Source organism: Phocoena phocoena, chromosome 2, assembly GCF_963924675.1.
Source record: "Phocoena phocoena chromosome 2, mPhoPho1.1, whole genome shotgun sequence".
NCBI classification, from domain to species: domain Eukaryota; kingdom Metazoa; phylum Chordata; class Mammalia; order Artiodactyla; family Phocoenidae; genus Phocoena; species Phocoena phocoena.
Genome location: NC_089220.1, coordinates 127,419,767 through 127,438,905, shown reverse-complemented (window position 1 = coordinate 127,438,905; position 19,139 = coordinate 127,419,767).

The following is a 19,139-nucleotide window of genomic DNA, read 5'->3' as shown; positions in this document are numbered from 1 at the left end:
CAGAGAGATTTGCTCCTGATTCAGAGTCAAAGATGAGTGTGCCTGATTGGTTGATCCTGACCTGGCCACAGTGAGACTGACCTTTTCAGCATTTGTGGGGGGAGCCAGGCTCTATCTGCCACCAAGACCCCAATATTAGGGGTTGCCCCAAATCAGAGGAAGGCCAAAGAAATAACAATGTTGATATGGATATAAAATATTAAGTCAACTCTTCTTAGTTCAACCTATATTTATTCAGTTCCTGATTTGGAAGACAGTCTACTAACACATGAATCTCTTCCTGTTCCTCTTCCACCCCAGCCAGGTGTACTGCAGTACAATTCTGACACTAACCCCCTGGAGTACACACAAATTTCACAGATTAAGGGCAAAGGTCTCCACAAGACTGCCCCCGCTTCAGACACCAGCTGCATTTCAGGGGTCCTCAGGTCACCTGTGCTTTGGGAAAATTCAGGAATTTTCATGACCCCCACAGTTTTGATAATTTGCTAGAATGACACACAGAGCTCAGAAAAGCACTAAACTTACAATTTTTTAAAATAAAGGATACATATGGGTTGAATTCTGGATGGGTCCCAAATGCAGAAGTTTCATGCCCTCTCCCCACGGAGTCAGGGCGCATCACCTTTCTGGCACATCAATGCATTCATCAACCAGGAAGCGCCATGGAACCTCCACATGCAGAGTTTTATTGGCGCTTCATTGTGTAGGCAAGGTTGGTTAAATCACTGGCCATGTGATTGAACTCAGTCTCCAGTCTACTTCCCCTCCCTGAAGGTCAGGCAGCTGAAAGTCCCCACCCTCTAGTCATGTGGCTGGCTTTTCTGGTGACCAGATCCCATCCTGCAGCTATTAAGGGACCACCATGAGGCACCCCAGCAGCATAACGAAGATACTCCTGTTGCTCCGGAAATTCCAAGAATTTTGAAGCTCTCTGCCTGGAACTGGAGACAAAGACCAGATATACTCTTTCTCATATCACAGTTCCCTAGAGGGGTTCCTGTGTAGGGAGAGGAGATGGCTCATGAATAAGATAATTATAACCCAGAGCAGATTCTGAGAAGTGCTACATTATGAGACTCTGAAGAGGAAAAGTTTAATTTCATTCTGGAGAACGTATGAAAGAAAGGAACCTAAAGCAAAGTGAGAAAAAGCTGCACCCCTGGGAGGTCACTGGGAAGGCCATCTGGAAGCAGCAGTGAAGGACAGGATAAAGGCAAGAGGGAATAAATTCTCTAAACCAACATGCGCTGGGTGCTCCAGACACTTCATGCAGAATGGCTTGCTGAATTCTTCCTACAGTCCAAAGAGGTTGATACTGTTATTCCCATTTTGCAGGTGAGGAAATGGGTGCTCAGAGGTTGGCTATCTGGCCTGGGGACATGTGCCATGAAATGGCCATGCCTAGATTCCAGTCTCAGGTGGTCCTGCTGAGTGAAGTCCTGGTTCAGCCCACTTGCCTCGCTCTTCCCCTGGGGGAAATTAACACTTGGTTCAGAAGAAGAGGACCTCTTCCAGCACAAGAATGGCTTTTAGGGAATTCCCTGGCTGTCCAGTGGTTAGGACTTGGTGCTTTCACTGCCGGGGCCCAGGTTCAATCCCTGGTTGGGAAACAGATCCTGCAAGCCGTGTGGCATGGCCAAAAAAAAAAGGAATGGCTTTTAAACTTCCTAGAACTCAAGAAATATCAAGACCCACTACCCAGTGACCCAGGGGTGAGCAAAGTGAGGCTATTCACCCAAATGCCTCAGCCCTACATCCACGTCATCATGGCTGGCTTTCTGTCATGAGTTCATCTTTACCGTCTTTGAAGCTCTCCCGCCAGTGCCTGAGACACAGACAAGATGATCTGCTGCTTGGTCTTCTTGCTCACAATGTGACCAGAACAGAAACCTTCTTACCAGCTGATGAGGGAGCAAACCCGAGCCCAGCTTCAGTGCCCTCTGCCACCCATTTGCCTTCTCCACGGGTCCCTGCTATCCATCTCTAGCTTCTTCTTTCTCCTTCTTTCTGGTGTTGTGCTCCAGGGCAGAGGCACTGGCAGTCTCTTTAAAGGCTACTTCACTCTCAGTCCTCAGACCAGGCTCTCTTCCTGCACCATCTACGGTTATTCAGTGACCTCCACTAATGTGTGTGTGTTAGACCTTCTGATCCTGGTTAGACCTTCTGATCCTGGTTTGGGAGCTCCCTGGGAGTATCCACTGAAAGTGCCAGCATATGGCCAGCAGAGCATCCGTTGTAAGGCTAATCATCTAAGTGGGGTATTAAGACAAAGGTCCAAGCTAGTTCAGATATATACATTGGACCCATTATACAGATATAGAAACAGGCTTAGATGGACTAAATAATGCACAAGAGGGCACACACCTCCCAGAGTCAGTATAAGCAGCACACTGTCTGTGGGGACCAGCATCAACATACCCCCATCCCCACAGAGGGCCTGGCCTGAAGCAAGCCTTCCAGTGGCTATGTGTTGACTGGATACGTGAATGATTGTCATTCTTTTCTATCCTCCTGCATCCTCCCACTGGAAGTCAACCTTGTGAATACCAACGTCTCATGAGTGCCTGCTCCATGCCAGGCATTGTAAGTGGGGATGTATGAAATGATAGAGAGGGAAAAGAGTGCAGTTCCACACTCAACAGCATTTCACCTCTGAGATTATTTCACCTCTAAAATGAATGCATTTTTGTTGTGGTTGCTCTTAAATGGGAGATTGTTTTAAAAGAAGGAAAATACAGAAAAATAATATAAATGCTAAAAGTTCCCAATGAACAAAGGCATCTCCTATAAACTCCCAGAAGGGTGACTTAACGCTGTTTACCAACAGCATGTACCAAAGACTTTAACACTAGGCTGGCCTGTGCTGGGCACCCTGCCCTCCCCAGTCGTAAGCCTCATCCCCTGACTGATGCAATGGCTGAGCATTATCTCCTGGTTTCTGAACACTTTCATTTTGGAGCCAGTACCACCTCATATTCTTTCAAAAGAAATTATGTCCTGAACTCTTTTAGAAGTGCCTGAGCCTGGAGAGGCAGCAAATAAAACAAGGGTTTTGTAAAACACACCCTGGGTCAGTTGGGCTAGGTTATTATATAACTGCACTTAAAATAAACCCAGGCTGGGGGGCCAAGAGATCAGAGCTCTTGCCAGATTTGATCAACTTGATATGCAGAATAGCTTCTCTATACTCCAGAGATGAGGTGGCTTTGTGCCTTTCTTACATGTTGCTTTATTTTTTTTATTTTTTTTATTTTTTGCAGTATGCGGGCCTCTCACTGTTGTGGCCTCTCCCGTTGCAGAGCACAGGCTCCAGACGCGCAGGCCCAGCGGCCATGGCTCACGGGCCCAGCCGCTCCACAGCATGTGGGATCCTCCCGGACCGAGGCACGAACCCGTGTCCCCTGCACTGGCAGGCGGACTCTCAACCATTGCGCCACTGGGGAAGCCCCTTACATGTTGCTTTAAAAAAGCATAATAAAGAACAAAAGGCAGTGAATCAGAAGAGAAAAAGAAGCACCAAGCTGAAGAATGCTTTAGAATGAAGGATGAGTTGTGCAGACCACACTCAGGGACAGGCAGGTAACTGCTTGCCTTTCCAAGTAGAAGTAAATTGTTTCTTTTGATTCTGCTTTATTTTCTTTCCTAAAATCCCATGATAAAACTTTTTCCAACCTAGGGGAAAACGCACCATATGTATGACAGACAGTTTTGAACATTTTTTCAATCTGGCCCGCAGTGGGGTTTGTTTTGTTTTATTGATTAATACAGGAAGATCTGGGATAAAAGTCACCAGCATGAGGATACAAGGAGACCCCAACATCTCCCTGTAATGTGCAGGGACCTCACCTGTGATAGCAACCAGCTCAGTGCCAATCATTTCCGGGGCAACCACTTGGATGGGTTGTGTGGAATTTGACCTCGAAGGCTGGATAACCCCAACTCACTTGAACCCTTTTTCATGATTTCTTACACCTTATTTCTTTAATCCGGTGACTGTGTAGTGTGAACCCATCTTATGGGTTGGAAGAGAAGTAGCCATATTACTGTCCCCAGTTCATGCTGGCCCCTGTACAGCCTGAAGTAAGACTGTCCTTGTATCCTCATTTTGAAATGGCACAAGGATATGGAGAATATGTGAGCCCATGATGAAGAGCCTGGCCCTGGGCAGAAGGCTTGCTCCCATAGCAGTGGGAGCCTACACAAGCAGCCTGGCCGCAGGGCCACCCCCCCGCCGAGGATGAAGAGGAAACCCACACCTCGGTGGAGGAAGCCCCTCCCAGTCCGTGCTCCTGAGGAGTGTCTGCTGTAGCTTCACAGCCTCCCTTAATAAAACCGTGCTTTTATTAAGCACTCAGGCAAATGCATTTAGTCTGCTTATCTGGAGGAAAAACTGCCATTTACAGACAAGTGAGTCAAATGTTTACTTCTCATTACACCCTAAATCCATCCCCACATTGACAGGACGACAAATCAGAAGAAGCAGAGTAAGATCTTTTAAAATGACACCAGCACCTTTCCAGGGTCTTACTGGGGGTCCCCCTACCCCCACCCCTGACCCCAGCAAACGTGGAGTCCTCAATTCCCTCCTGGTGCCAAAGTAGAGCAGACTCTCTGACTGGTGTTCTGTGTGTTTGTTTGTTTGTTTGTTTTTTGCCGTACGCGGGCCTCTCACTTTTGTGGCCTCTCCCGTTGCGGAGCACAGACTCCGGATGCGCGGGCTCAGCGGCCATGGCTCACGGGCACAGCCGCTCCGCAGCATGTGGGATCTTCCCGGACCGGGACACGAACCCGTGTCCCCTGCATCGGCAGGCGGACTCTCAACCACTGCGCCACCAGGGAAGCCCTGTGTTTGTTTTAAATTATGTTTTTATTTAAAAATACATTGAGATGTACAGAAAAGTTGTGAAGATAGTACAGTGTTCCCATATGCACACTCCCCCACCACCAGTTTCCCCTATCATTAACATCTTACACATCATACATTAGTATGGTACATTTGTCACAGTGAATGAACCAGTATTAATGTATTATTATTAACTGAAGTCCATAGTTTATTCCGATTTCCTTAGTTTTCACCCAGCATCCTTTTCCTGTCCCAGGGTCCCCTCCTGGATGACATATTACACTTAGTCCTCATGTGTTCTTAGGCTCCTCTGGTCTTTGACAGTTTCTTAGAGTTTCCTTGTTTTTGGTGGCTTTGACAGTTTTGAGGAGTACTGGTCCTGTATTTTATAGACTGTCCTTCAATTGGGATCTGTCTGATGCTTTTCTCATGATTAGACAAGTAGGCTTGGGGAGGAAGAACAGAGGTCAAGTACCATTCTTATCCCATAATATCAGGGGCACATACTGTTGATGTGACTGATCACTGTTGACATTGACCTTGATCACCTGGCTGAGGGAGTCCTTCCCAGTTTCTCACTGTAAAGTTGCTTTCTCCCCCTCTTTATACTTCACTCTTTGGAAGGAGATCACTGGGTGCCGCTCACACTCAAGGAGTGAGGAATTATGCCCCCTTGAGGACAGAGTGTCTCCATAAATTGTTTGGGATGTGTCTGCATGGAAGATTTGGCTCTTCCTGCCTCACCTGTTGACGTATTTATGTAATCATTTCTTTATGTCAGTATGGACTCATGGATAATTATTTTATACTTTGGGTTATGGCTTGCTTCCGTATCAAAGTCCATCTTCTCCTGAAACCTTTCCCACCTCCTATACTATCCCTGCTTACTAACACACCTCTTCCAAGGGAAACACAAGATCCCACATTTCATTTTCCACCATTGAAAGTTAGACTAAGGTGGACACTTTTTTAAATTAACTGCATTCCTTTTATATATAAATCTGCTTGGGACTTCCCTGGTGGTGCAGTGGTTAAGAATCTGCCTGCCAATGCAGGGGAGATGGCTTCAATCCCTGGTCTGGGAAGATCCCACATACCACGGAGCAACTAAGCCTGTGCACTACAACTACTGAGCCTGCACTCTAGAGCCCGCGTGCCACAACTACTGAGCCCGTGTGCTGTAACTCCTGAAGCCCACGTACCTAGAGCCCATGCTCCGTAACAAGAGAAGCCACTGCAATGAGAAGCCCGTGCACCGCAACGAAGAGTAGTCCCCATTTGCCACAACTAGAGAAAGCCCGCGCACAGCAACGAAGACCCAGTGTAGTCAAAAAAGAAAACTGCTTGTACTCCTGTCCTTAACATCACTTATCATATTTCATTGATGCAAAGAGCCATTTCTATTTTTTTTTTTTTTTTTTTTTTTGCAGTACGCAGGGCTTTCACTGTTGTGGCCTCTCCCACTGCGGAGCACAGGCTCCAGACGCACAGGCTCAGCGGCCATGGCTCACAGGCCCAGCCGCTCCACGACATGTGGGATCTTCCCGGACCGGGGCACGAACCCGTGTCCCCTGCATCGGCAGGCGGACTCTCAACCACTGCGCCACCAGGGAAGCCCCACTTCCATTTTTTTAAACAACATTTTGGCATCCTGAAATCAGACGAATCTTAAAGTCAATTCTATCTTACACTTTGTTACAGTTGAGCAGAGCTTTTGCTTTCTTGGTGGTTTATACAATAATGCTTTGCGTTCACTCTCTGGGCTCAGATTTGATGAAATACATCATGTCTTTTCTGGATTACACACTCTGTCAGCATAGGAAACACTCTGGCCTATTTATCTTGCTCTGTGGAATCCACACCAGAATCTTGAGGGCTTTAGGGTTGTATTTGTGTTGCCATAAATATGATGAAAATATATCCTGCAACACACACAGTCTACCACCAGAGAAAAGTACACAAACAAGTGTGACCCTGGAGATCAGGCATCAGACTGTCAGCTTGAACTGGGACTCAAAGACAACCCTTAGCTCCTCTGGGGAGGGACAGAGCTTTTGGAGAAATAAACAAACAAACAAACGAAAGAGGTTATTAGCAATGGTTTTTCTCATCTTCATCCTCACATCCACATTAGAAGCACGTTTCACATTTTGAAAAAACGTTGGCATTACATTAGGGATGCTACACCTGGGTTTCCAAAACCCATGGAGGTCCTGGTGGGCCTGAAGGTTGTGAGCCAATTTGAGACACCATTGATGGGTCCCAGGCCTCTGAACTAACATCTAAGCACAGGTAATCACGCTGCACCCCCGACCAGCCTTGGTAAGGTTACACTTTTCTGGGATGCTCCTGACTCTCCCAGCTTTGGGTCCCAGCCCCCTCACAAGCTGCACCTTCTCTCTGGGGAGGAAGATGTGCTGATGCAGTGTTTCCTCTCTCGCAGGCATTTGCAAAAATATCTAGACAGTAACTGTTGAACCCAAAGCATCTATGGAGGTGAGATTTCAGGCCCTGGTTTCCCCAGAGATGGGGATATGGCTGGGGAGCCGTAAGATGCGTTCGGGATAGCAGTCCTCAGGCAGCATCCTGGCTGGGGTCATCCTCTCTTTTGCCCATTGTAAGATCATTCCTATCCTTTATCCGTCTTGGTAACTGTGTTCTAAGAGCTCATGATTTGGAGACAATTACATAGTAAGCAGCCAGTTAATCAAGACGACATAGCCCTAAACTTTTTTGTTGTTGTTGTTGTATCTATTTATTTATTTATTTTTGGCTGCATTGGGTCTTCATTGCCGCACGTGGGCTTTCTCTAGTTGCGGCAAGCAGGGTCTACTCTTCGTTGCAGTGCACGGGCTTCTCATTGCGGTAGCTTCTCTTGTTGCGGAGCACAGTCTCTAGGTGCGCGGGCTTCAGTAGTTGTGGCACAAGGGCTCAGTAGTTGTGGCTCATGGGCTTAGTTGCTCCACGGCATGTGGGATCTTCCCGGACCAGAGCTCGAACCCGTGTCCCCTGCATTGGCAGGTGGATTCTTAACCACTGCGCTACCAGGGAAACCCAACCCTAAATGTTTATGCCACTAATAACAGTGCCTCCAAAATACCCAAAGCAAAAACTAATAGAACTGTAAGTCCTATTATTTCACAGTTATAGGGATTTTAATATTCCCCTTTCAAGAATGGATAGAACACATAGATAGAAAATCAGCAAAGATACAGAAGACTTAAACAATCAACCAACTTGACCTAATTGACATTACAGAACTCTCCACCCCAAGCAGAATACGACTCTTTTAAGTGCATGTAGAACATTTACCAAGATAGACCATATCCTGAGTCATACGACAAGTCTGAATAAATTCAAAAGAGTTCAAGATATACAAAGTATGTTCTCTCACTGCAGTGGATTTAAATTAAAAATCAGCTACAGAAAGATATCTGAAAAATCTGCATATATTTGGAAATTAATTAATACCCATCTAAATAAGCAATGGATCAAAGAAAAAATCAGAAACAATATTATAAAGTCTTTTGAAATAAGTGAAAGTGAAAACACAACATATTAAAATTTGTGGTATATTGCTAATGCAGAACTTAGGGGGACATTTGTAGCACTGAATGACAATATTAGAAAAGAAGAAAGGTCCCAAGTCAGTGAACTCAGTTTCTACCTTAAGAAACTAGAAAAAGAGCAAATTAAATCCAAATCAAGGAGAAAAAATGAAATAATAAAGATCAAAGCAGAAATCAATGAACTAGAGAACAGAAAGATAATAATGAGAATCAAAGAAACCAAGAGCTGGTTCTTTGAGAACATCAATAAAATTGATAAACCTCTAGCCAGAGGATCAAGGAGAGAGAGAGAGAGAGAGAGAGTGCATAATTCCTGTTAATTTTTAAATTCATTTACCACTGCCTGGCTTCTAGCCCTGGTTCCACACTCAAGCTACTCCCATCAAAGTCATTAAAGACCTCTTTTTCTTTGCCATTTTACTTGACCTCCCTGGGGTCCTAATAATCTTTATGGTAGACACAGTATTGTTATTGTTCCCATCATACAGGTGAGGAGACTGAGGCCCAAGCTGACCAGATCCTCCTTTCTTCTCCCCTTCTTGGCTCGAAAGGTTGCTGTTAGGATTTAATCAAATAAAATAATAACCTGTAAAGTTTTAGCTCAGCTCGTATCCTTACTAGTTCCTCAAAGATACATCAAATAAACACCATTTAATCACAAGCTTCCCTTTCCAAGACCATACCCTCTTCCAAACAGCTCATATGCTCAGACCCCGGCCTCTGGAAAAGTCTGTACTCACCACTGTCCCTGCCTCTTCCCTAGTTCCTGGTAAAATAACCACATTTAGATTGTTCTGGATTTGCAATACAGAATTTTTGTGGGAATAATTGCCATCCAAAATTCTTCTCTTTAGAAGAAAAGAACTTCTCAAATACTGAGACTCCTTCAGTAGACCAGAAGCTCAGACACCGTCACCTTTCAGATTCCCTTGCTGTCATCTCAAAGACAACTTCTAGATCTTGATGCCACAGAACTCCAGAAGGCTTTTGGATATGGAAAATGGGAGGGACTTCCCTGGTGGCACAGTGGTTAAGAATCCACCTGCTAGTGCAGGGGACACAGGTTCAATCCCTGGTCTGGGAAGATACCACATGCCGTGGAGCAACTAAGCCCGTGCACCACAACTACTGAGCCTGCGCTCTAGAGCCCGTGTACCACAGCTACTGAACACATGTGCTGCAACTACTGAAGCCCATGCGCCTAGAGCCCATGCTCCACAGAAAGAGAAGTCACTGCAGTGAGAAGCCCACACACTGCAACGAAGAGTAGCCCCCACTCACCACAACTAGAGAAAGCCCGCACACAGCAACAAAGACCCAATGCAGCCAAAAATAAATAAAATTAAAAAAAAAAAAAAGAAAATGGGAGACTGTTAAAATACCTAGTTATTAACCCTGTCTGAAAGATGGAGATGTCAGCCTGACCTAAGTGATTTACTGTGAATTTAGTCTTTCTTCAGACTGTGCTTTTTAGTCAGGTTAAAAAATATTGGTGGAAAAGAGTGATGGAGAATCAACACATATTTTTTAACTGTGGTAAAATATACATAACATATAACTTAACCATTTTAAACATACAATTCAGTGGCATTTAACACATTCACATTCTTTTTTTTTTTTTTTTTTGAAGAAGGACATCAGCTCAGCTTTTATTTATTTATTTTTGGCTGTGTTGGGTCTTCATTTCTGTGCGAGGGCTTTCTCTAGTTGCGGCAAGTGGGGGCCACTCTTCATTGCGGCACGCGGGCCTCTCACTATCACGGCCTCTCTTGTTGCAGAGCACGGGCTCCAGACGCGCAGGCTCAGTAGTAACACATTCACATTCTTGTGCAACCATCACCACCATTCATCTCTAGAACTTTCCACCATCTGAAACAGAAACTCTGTACCCATTAAACTCTAACTCCCCATTCCCTCCTCCCTGGTAATCACCATTACACTTTCTTTTTCTATGGATTTGACTATTCTAGCAACCTCATGTAAGTGGAATCATACAATATTTGTCCATCGTGTCTCACTTATTTCACCATAAATCTTTATTTCTGCCCACATTTGCCACTGAACCTGGCCACCTTCCCTCCCCCATTACATTCTTCTCTGTATCTGTTGCTTCTCTCTTTTCTGTCCTGGTCTCCAGTTTGTCTCCAGCACCCAGCACAGGCCTAAAACTTGGCAGGGGCAATTAACATTCATGAAGGAATATCATTGTTAATGAAACTACATCCCCAAGGAAGCAAAAAAACATACATCTCACTTTTAACAATGTGCTTTGTTCTGTTTTCCAGTTACTAAGGAGCAATTACATAAGACCTCCAAAGATCACAAAGAAACACAGAAAAATAGATTGTAATTCCCCATCTAAAAAGAACCCCAAGTACAGTGCATGTCCTCTCAATCTTTACTGTCATGTTCTGGGTTGGGTAACTGTTGCTGCAATCAAGCCAGCCCAGAACTTAATGGCGTCAAACAACCACCATTTTATTATCCTTCCTGGCTGTGTGGGTCAGCTAGGCTCAGCTGGGCAGCTCTTCTGCTGGTCTTGTTTGGGTCTCTCTTGTGGCTGTAGTAGGAAGGAGGCTGGGACAGGATCACGGAGCTTGGCTGGGGTGCTAGGACAGCAGACCTTGCCACAGGAGGTCTCCCCACGGGGTAGCCTAGGGGAGAAACTGCTAAGCCGTCTTATGGCTTAGGCCCTGAACTGGCTGAATTATGGTGGTAAAATGAGTTCAGGCCAGCTCGGGCACACTGTGGGAGGAGATGACACCAGGCTGTGAATACCAGAGGCATGCTCCACTGGGGACTGTCTTAGCTCCAGCTGCTATAACAGAATACCATAGACTGGTGGCTTAAACAATAAATATCTATTTTTCACAGTTCTGGAGGCTGAAAGTCTGAGATCAGGGTGCCAACATGGTTGGGTTCTTCATGAGGGCCCACTTCCTGGTTAGGACCTCACAGAGTCTTTCCTTGGTGCATGTATGCAGCATGCAGACAGAGTTCTAGTCTCATCATGCCCTTATAAGGATGCTAATCCCATTGTGGTGGCCCCACCTTCATGACCTTATCTAGACCTAATTATCTCCCAAAGGCCCTATCTCTAAATACTATCACGCTGGGAATAAGGGCTTCAACATGAATTTTCGGGGGACACAAACATTCATTCCGTAACTGAAGCCACTGAAATCGGGTAGGACCCTGCTGGGCCCTCTCCAGTACAAAAGCCCCTCCGTGTTCCGTGTTTCTTGTTTGTAGAAAAAGGCTTTCATCTCCTAGGCCTTCCCAGAGTTCCAAAGAGCAGATTCAAGCAGTTACTAATTAGGAAAGTGAGGGAATGCAGAAACATAAGAAAAGCAGTCAAGCACAAAAATTAATAATAGCTTAAACAATAGTTCAGCCGTAACACAGAGTCCTAGTTCCTCCTCAAATGGTATACGTAACAATCTGACGCAAATCTTTGTGCTGTTATGCAGAAACTAAGACTCCCTACCCAGGTGGAGGATGGTGACTACACACTGACCACAAGCCCGTAGACCCAGATTGGCTGGAACCAGAAAGTTAATAATTAAGATTCCTGAAACACCACCCTGTTACCTCACCACCAAGCAATCAGAAGAAATTCATGCCCCCTGCACCCCTCACCCCAAATGTTGCCTTTAAAAATCCTTCCCTGAAAGCCATCAGGGAGTTCGGGTCTTTTTTTTCTTTTTTTGAAGGAATTATATAAAGATCTTGTTTATTTTTTTTAATAAATTTATTTATTTATTTTTGGCTACATTGAGTCTCTGTTGCTGCACATGGGCTTTCTCTATTTGTGGCAGATGGGGGCTAATGTTTGTTGCAGTGTGCGGGCTTCTCATTGTGGTGGCTTCTCTCTTTGTTTTTTTAAATTTATTTTATTATTGTTGGCTGCATTGGGTCTTCGTTGCTGCGTGTGGGCTTTCTCTAGATGTGGTGGCTTCTCTTGTTGTGGAGCATGGGCTCTGGGCACATGGGCTTCAGTAGTTGTGGCATGAGGGCTCAGTAGTTGTGGCTCATGGGCTCTAGAGTGCAGGCTCAGTAGTTGTGGTGCACAGGCCTAGTTGCTCCGTGGCATGTGGGATATTCCTGGGCTGAAAACTGTGTGCCCTGCATTGGCAGGCTGATTCTTAACCATTGCACCTCAAGGGAAGTCCAAGTTTGGATCTTTTGAGCATGAGCTGCCCATTCTTCTTGCTTGGCCCTGCAGTAAATGCTGTACTTCTCTTCACTACAACCGCATGTCAGTACCAAACTGCCAAGTTCGGTTTGGTAACACCGTCTTGGAGATATGTCACCACATATCCACATAACCCTTCTGAAGGGTTATACCAATTCCCCTTTGCAGTAGCAGTGAATGAGAGTACATGTTGCTTCATTACACACCCCAACACTAGGGTGTTATAGTTTCTAAAATCTTTGCCAGTTTGATTAGTACCACAGTGTTAATATAAATCCTATTAAACCAGCACCCTTAAATCAAGACAAAGGTCATTGAAAGGAGTGGAGAGGTATCATTAACTCAATTCCTTTGAATTTCCTGACTGGTCATTATTTTTTAGGAACTGAAAATAACCTTCATAATAATATATTGCATCTGTATATTTGAACTTTTTTTCCCAAGATTTTTACAGATGTCAATCAAGTGCTCTGGCTTGACTAGAATTAATGACCAATATAACACACAGGGAAAAATATCTCCCACATTCGATTTTGAAAAGTAAACTGAAAATGAAATTAAACACCCCACTCCCTCGTTTGGACAACAAAGACTCCTGCTTCTCTATTTAGTACATGCCCCACAGGGCACTTTTTTTGTCAGTCAAATATTCAAATCTAGGTGATTGGAAAATTTGATAAAATTCCAGAAGTCTAAGTAGACAGAGTTGTTATTATGTTTTGTTTGGGATAATCCTGGAATCCCAGTGAAGAATGCAATCATGCAGGATTTGTGGGACAGATCATTCCATGTCATTCCACAACATCTGGAGCACACCACTCCGGTGGTGCTGGTGCTCCGTGGTGGCAAAACCGACAAGAAACGAAAAACTAAGCAAGAGAATGTCAGCAAGTCCTACAGGCCACGAAGATCATAGGGCACAGTGATGTGTTGGATGGTGACTTGGGAACTCCTCTAGCAGATGTGGGCCAGGAAGGCCTCTCTGAGGACATGACATTTTGACTGGGACCTGAGTGACCAGGACCAGCCTCCCTGGGAAGTGGTCCAGGCGGAGGGAGTAGCCACTGTAAAGGCCATGGGTAGCATCACAGGACCGCAGGTATCAGAGCTGGAAGAGGCAGAGAGGAAATTGGAGGCGACAGGCTTGTACCTCGACTTTCCAGACCCAAGTTCCTTTGACTACATGCCTCTGGGTAATTAGAAACCAGACCAGCAGGAGGAATGTTCTTTTGGGCTGAGATAATTTTGGTTAATTGTTCCATCTGTAGTTCACTGGGAAAAAGGCAGATGTGCTAAATGGATGAGCATGCATTTCCACCCAGTTGCAGAGACAGGGTAAGCTGAACAGACCTGAGGTTGAGGTCCTCTATGGCTCGTAAAGTCTGGGGGGATTGACACTCAGAGAACACTTTATTTTGTAAAACGTCTCCCTTGCAAGAAAGATCATGTGACTAATGACTGCAGTCCTCAGGTACCCAGCCCCTATCAAGAGCATGAACTGCTGATCTTATAGCCTAAACAGTACCTCCCCTCCAACACCCTCGATTTTGCTTGTTATGGATCAGGTAGCTGTTCTGGTTAAGCTTCTGCTCCTGGCTGCATAGAAGACCTGGGGCCTCCATAGGTCTGGGAGCCACAAGCAGAAGCCTGAATCTGCCCAGGCTCCCAGACGGGGACCCACTGGAGCCGAGAGCACCGTTGACAGACAATGAAAGTGTAGTGTTATTCTTGGGACAAAACCCACTGGAGATCAATTCAGAGATGAATAGCATCCAACCGTGTCCCTCTGAAAAGCAAACTCCAGTGGCAATCTCTACCTACCTTCCTTTCTAGCCAGGTCTCTGGACATGGCAGACTCCCTATTGCTATTCCATAGCTAGGCGGGTGACTCCTTTCCGTCCTTTCTCTTCCCCACTCAGTCCTGTCCAGTCCTCTCAGGGCAAATATAGCTGATAAACTTCTAAGCTGAAAGGCAGTATCCCTGATATATAAAGAGCTTCTATAAATGAAAAAAAAAAAAAAAAAGGTGACTGACCCTAAAGAAAAGTATGCCTAAGATACGGAGAGTCACTTTATAGAGAAAGGAATGCAAATGACTCTTACCCATGTGAAAATATGTCCAAACTTGCTCATAAGAGGAAAGCAAATTAAAGCCATGCTAAGATCAGACTGGCAAAAATCCAAAAGTTTGACAACTAGTGTGCAAGGCTGTGAGGCTGATGGGCACTGTCATACTTTGCTGGAGGGAGTGCAATGTGGTACAGCCCCAATGGAGAGGAATTTGGCAATCCCAGCAAGATAATATATGTGTTGCTCCAGCAATCCAGAAAATTTCTAGAAGCTCTCCCAAAGGTACACTGGCAAAAATAAGGCAAGACAGCTGCACAAAGATGGGGAAAGTGTATATAAGAAGGGAGGGGTGCCTAAATATATGTCACATATTTGTTTATGAAAATTAAAAATGAAGGATAAATCATACAACTAAAAGATAGTTTCTTATGGAGGGGAAAAACAAAGGAACTAGACTTCTTTGAGTAAAGCGTGTTCTGTAGATTTAACTATGGAACCATGAAGCATATTTTACATACTAATAAAGCAACGTTAAATTTTTTAAAAAGGAATCCATAGAAATTACGAGTAAATTGAGTTAATGAGCCTAACAGTGTGTCCAGTTAGTGACACAACCACACAGAGAGGAACTATGATGAGTAGTTTTGAAACCCAGCAATTTACTTTAAGGACAAAAAACCAAATAGAAAACAAAAATGTCTCAAACTTTTCAGTCATCATATTGTTAAAAGTGGAGTTAGTATTGTTATTCTGAGACTATTGTGTGTCGAGTGTGGGATAAAGTGAAATGTGCATTGAAGGATATTTAGCATCTCAGCCTCTGAGGCACTGTCAGTAGCTTTCCCTTAAACACTAAGAGCACTCCACATATGTTCAGACACCCTCTGTGGGGACAGTATCACCATGGAGAGCCACTGCAAGGGCTCTCAGTTTTACAGATGAGACATCGAGGCTCTTAAAAGTCTAAGTCATTTTCCCAAAGTCAAATGCCTGAGGTGGTGTCCAAGGGGCAAATCTGGAATTGAACTGCACCCACTAGACTCCAAGCCTGTTCTCCTGACTCCTACAATGAGTTGTGACCTCCAAGTTGACCCTAGTAGTACCATCTCTCCTGCCTGCCCTCTGCCTGCTCTGAGGATGTTTACTTTCCACAGGCATTTCCTACCCATGGTAGGAACAGGGCAGCACAGTGCTTGGACAAAGGAAGGACTTGAAAAATGTTGGGAAAAAATGAATGAATGAATGAATGAAAACAGAGAAAATTGCCTTCTTTTCTGCTTGGAAAAAAAGCTAGTAGGAGAAAATAAAGAAGAAATGATTCTTAAGGAGAGGCCAGGATTCAAGAGCCATTGAGATACCTCTGTGTCAGGGGGTTTCCAAGACCACCCTCAGGCTCCAAGAGTCACCTGAATCAGGACTCAGAAAAGCTGTTATACTCATGGTTGCAGTGTACTGCAGCAAAAGGATCCATATTGAAATCACCAAAGGGAAAGGTGCATGGAGCAAAGACCAGGAGAGACCAGGTACAAGCTTCCAAGTGTCCTCTTCCAGTGGAGTTGCATGGATACGTGCAACTCTCCCAGCAATGCCATGTGACAACAGGTGTGAAGTGTTGTCAACCTGGGAAGCTTATCTGAGCTCAGGGTTTTTATTGGGGTCAGTCACTTAGGTATGCAGTGCCTGCCTGCCTGACCTCAGCTACTCAGACTCCAGAGCAAAAACAGGCATCCACCATAAATCACACTGTTGGCATAAACTCTAATCAAACCTAGCACAATGTGACCCAAGGCCACAGGCATACAAAACTGTTCTAATCAAGCAGAACATCCCAAGGGCTCAGAGCTCTTTCTCCCAGGAGCCAGCCAAGGGCCAGTCCTGAAGACAGGTGTTTCTTGGAAATGTGCAGAGTTTGAGCAGCCACAGCCTCCTGGGTTAACCCTTTCCTGCCCAACCTCCTAAGCAGAGGTGAGAGGTGTGCAGGCCCACCCACCCCTTGTCCTGCAATACTTCCTACATCAGCACCTTCTTGAGGATCCAAAATCATTTCCAAAATGGGGTTTGCAAGTTGATCCATTGGAAGACAGGATGAAAATATCGGGATTTCCATTTCTATGGTTTTTTTTTTAAAAAATTGTGATTAAAAACACATAAAATTTACCATCTCAACCATTTTTAGGTGTACATTTCTGTAGTGTTAAGTATATCCACGTTGTCGTGCAGCAGGTATTCGGAACTTTTCATCTTGCAAAACTAAACCTGTATCTGTTGAACAGCAACTCCCCATTTCCGCCTCCCCCAAACCCCTGATGACTATTATTCTACTTTCTGTCTCTATGAATTTGAACACTTTAGATCCGTCATATAGGTGGAATCATACAGTATTTGTCTTTTTGTGACTGGCTTATTTCACTTAGCATAGAATGTCTTCCAGGCTCATCTATATTGTAGCATGTGCCAGAATTTTCTTCCTTTTAAGGCTGAATAATATTTCATTGATTGTATAGATCACATTTTGTTTATTCATCCATCAGTGGACATTTGGGTTGCTTCCATCTCTTGGCTATCGTGAATAATGTTGCAATGAGCATGAATGTGCAAATATCTCTTTGAGCTCTTGCTTTCAATTCTTTTGGATATGTACCCAGACATAGGATTGCTAGATCACATGACGATTCTATTTTTAATATTTTGAGGAGTGTCCATACTGTTTTCCATAGCAGCTGCACCATTTTACATTCCCACCAACAGTGCACAAGGGTTGCAGTTTCTCCATATCTTTGCCAACACTTGCTATCTTTTTTATTTTTTTCATAGTGGCCATCCTAATGGGTGTGAATCTCTATGTTTTTAGTCTATAAAACTAAATTTCATAGCTGGACCAAAGCTGACCTGGCTTTGTACATCTGCAGGTCCTTGGACAGGCTTGGTTTCCTGAAGGAAGAGGGAAAGTGTCACCCTTGGAGCAAGGGACACCATGGTGATAGGCCCTCCATCTTTGAATATTTTTTATTTTATTACAGAGTACTTCAGCCCAGTTAATGGGTTTCAGAATTATATTATCCAGTTTTAATTAAACTAAGCCTCAAATTATGATCAAGGAATCCTTACAAAAATGATCTTCAAAAACCCCACAGATATAACATGATGCAAACCTGAACAAACATGTGAAAACAGCCAAGTGACCCTTTTCCTAACCTCATCTGAGTTCTCTCCCAGACACATTTTGATGTTAAAACAAGAACAATCTAATAAGAAATTGGCCAAAAAAGGGGAAGAATTAAGAAAACCACCGAAAATATATGCATCCACTTATTAACAGTGAAGCCCACATGCAGTGTGTATCATGCCTTCAGACAGGAAGACATCAGCTAATGATAGTGTGTGTGCACGTGCATGCCCACATGCATGTGTGCTCACTAAAATCTTTTATCAATGGGGCATACGATCAAAAATATTTGGAGACGACTGCTCTAGTTAGAGGATTAGGAATTACGGGGTCACTGTTTTTCATACTGGATTTTTCAGGCAAGAGACCCACTCGTTCGGAGGAATAACCGAAAGATATTGGGCGCAGGCTGGGACAGTCATCACATATAGAGAACAGAACTTGGCTTTGTTAAGGAAAGGAGAGTGGCCTGGGAACTATCCCAAGCCCTAAACAGTTGACCCCAATGTTGTGGTAACATCTCCTTTGTGACTACTCCCTGGAACTCCTCCCTTCTTTTAAACTTATCCTCGGTTTTGTCATCTGTAAAATGGTGACATCATCGGGGGGGCTGGGGTGAGGTGCTGGGCATAGTGCCTGCACACAGCGAGGATGCTCCAGGGGCAGCTAGTCTGATTACTGGACTCTTTGTTAAGCTTTCAGAGCCAGAAAAATATTCCATACAAAAATATTCCATTGTGAAAATGTTATGATGAGTATGGAAAGAAATAGGAATCTCCCCTAATTCTCCCCTTAAGGGATGACCATTTTCAGTATGTTTCCATTTCCATAAATGGCTGCAGGAAACAGTCTGAGATCCTGATTTTTAAACTTACTTCTTTTCATGGGTTTTCCTATGTCAATAAATTCTTTGTAAAATCATTTCGAATGGCTACATTATGCTCCACCGGTGGCTGTCCTATACTTAGCATGCTAGGCCTCCTGTCACCTCTATAGGCTTCTTCCTGTGCCTGGTGAGCCCCTCCCCAGCTCTGGCCTTAGTTTCTCTCTCCCCGGAGCGCCTCCAGCCTGATGGGGTCGGAGGGAGCCCAGGCCTGGGTCTCAGCTCCCGATGGTTCCCAGGTCCCTTCCAGCCCTGCAGGTCAAGAAGAAGTAGCTGTCATTTCCTCTTCCATGGTCAGCCCCCGGACATGCACACACAGGCACTCCTAGACCGTTAGCCAGAGCCTATTACAGAGGCTGCATGCAGGAGTGCCTTGTCCGATGACTGATGGATAAGTGAACGAGAGAAGA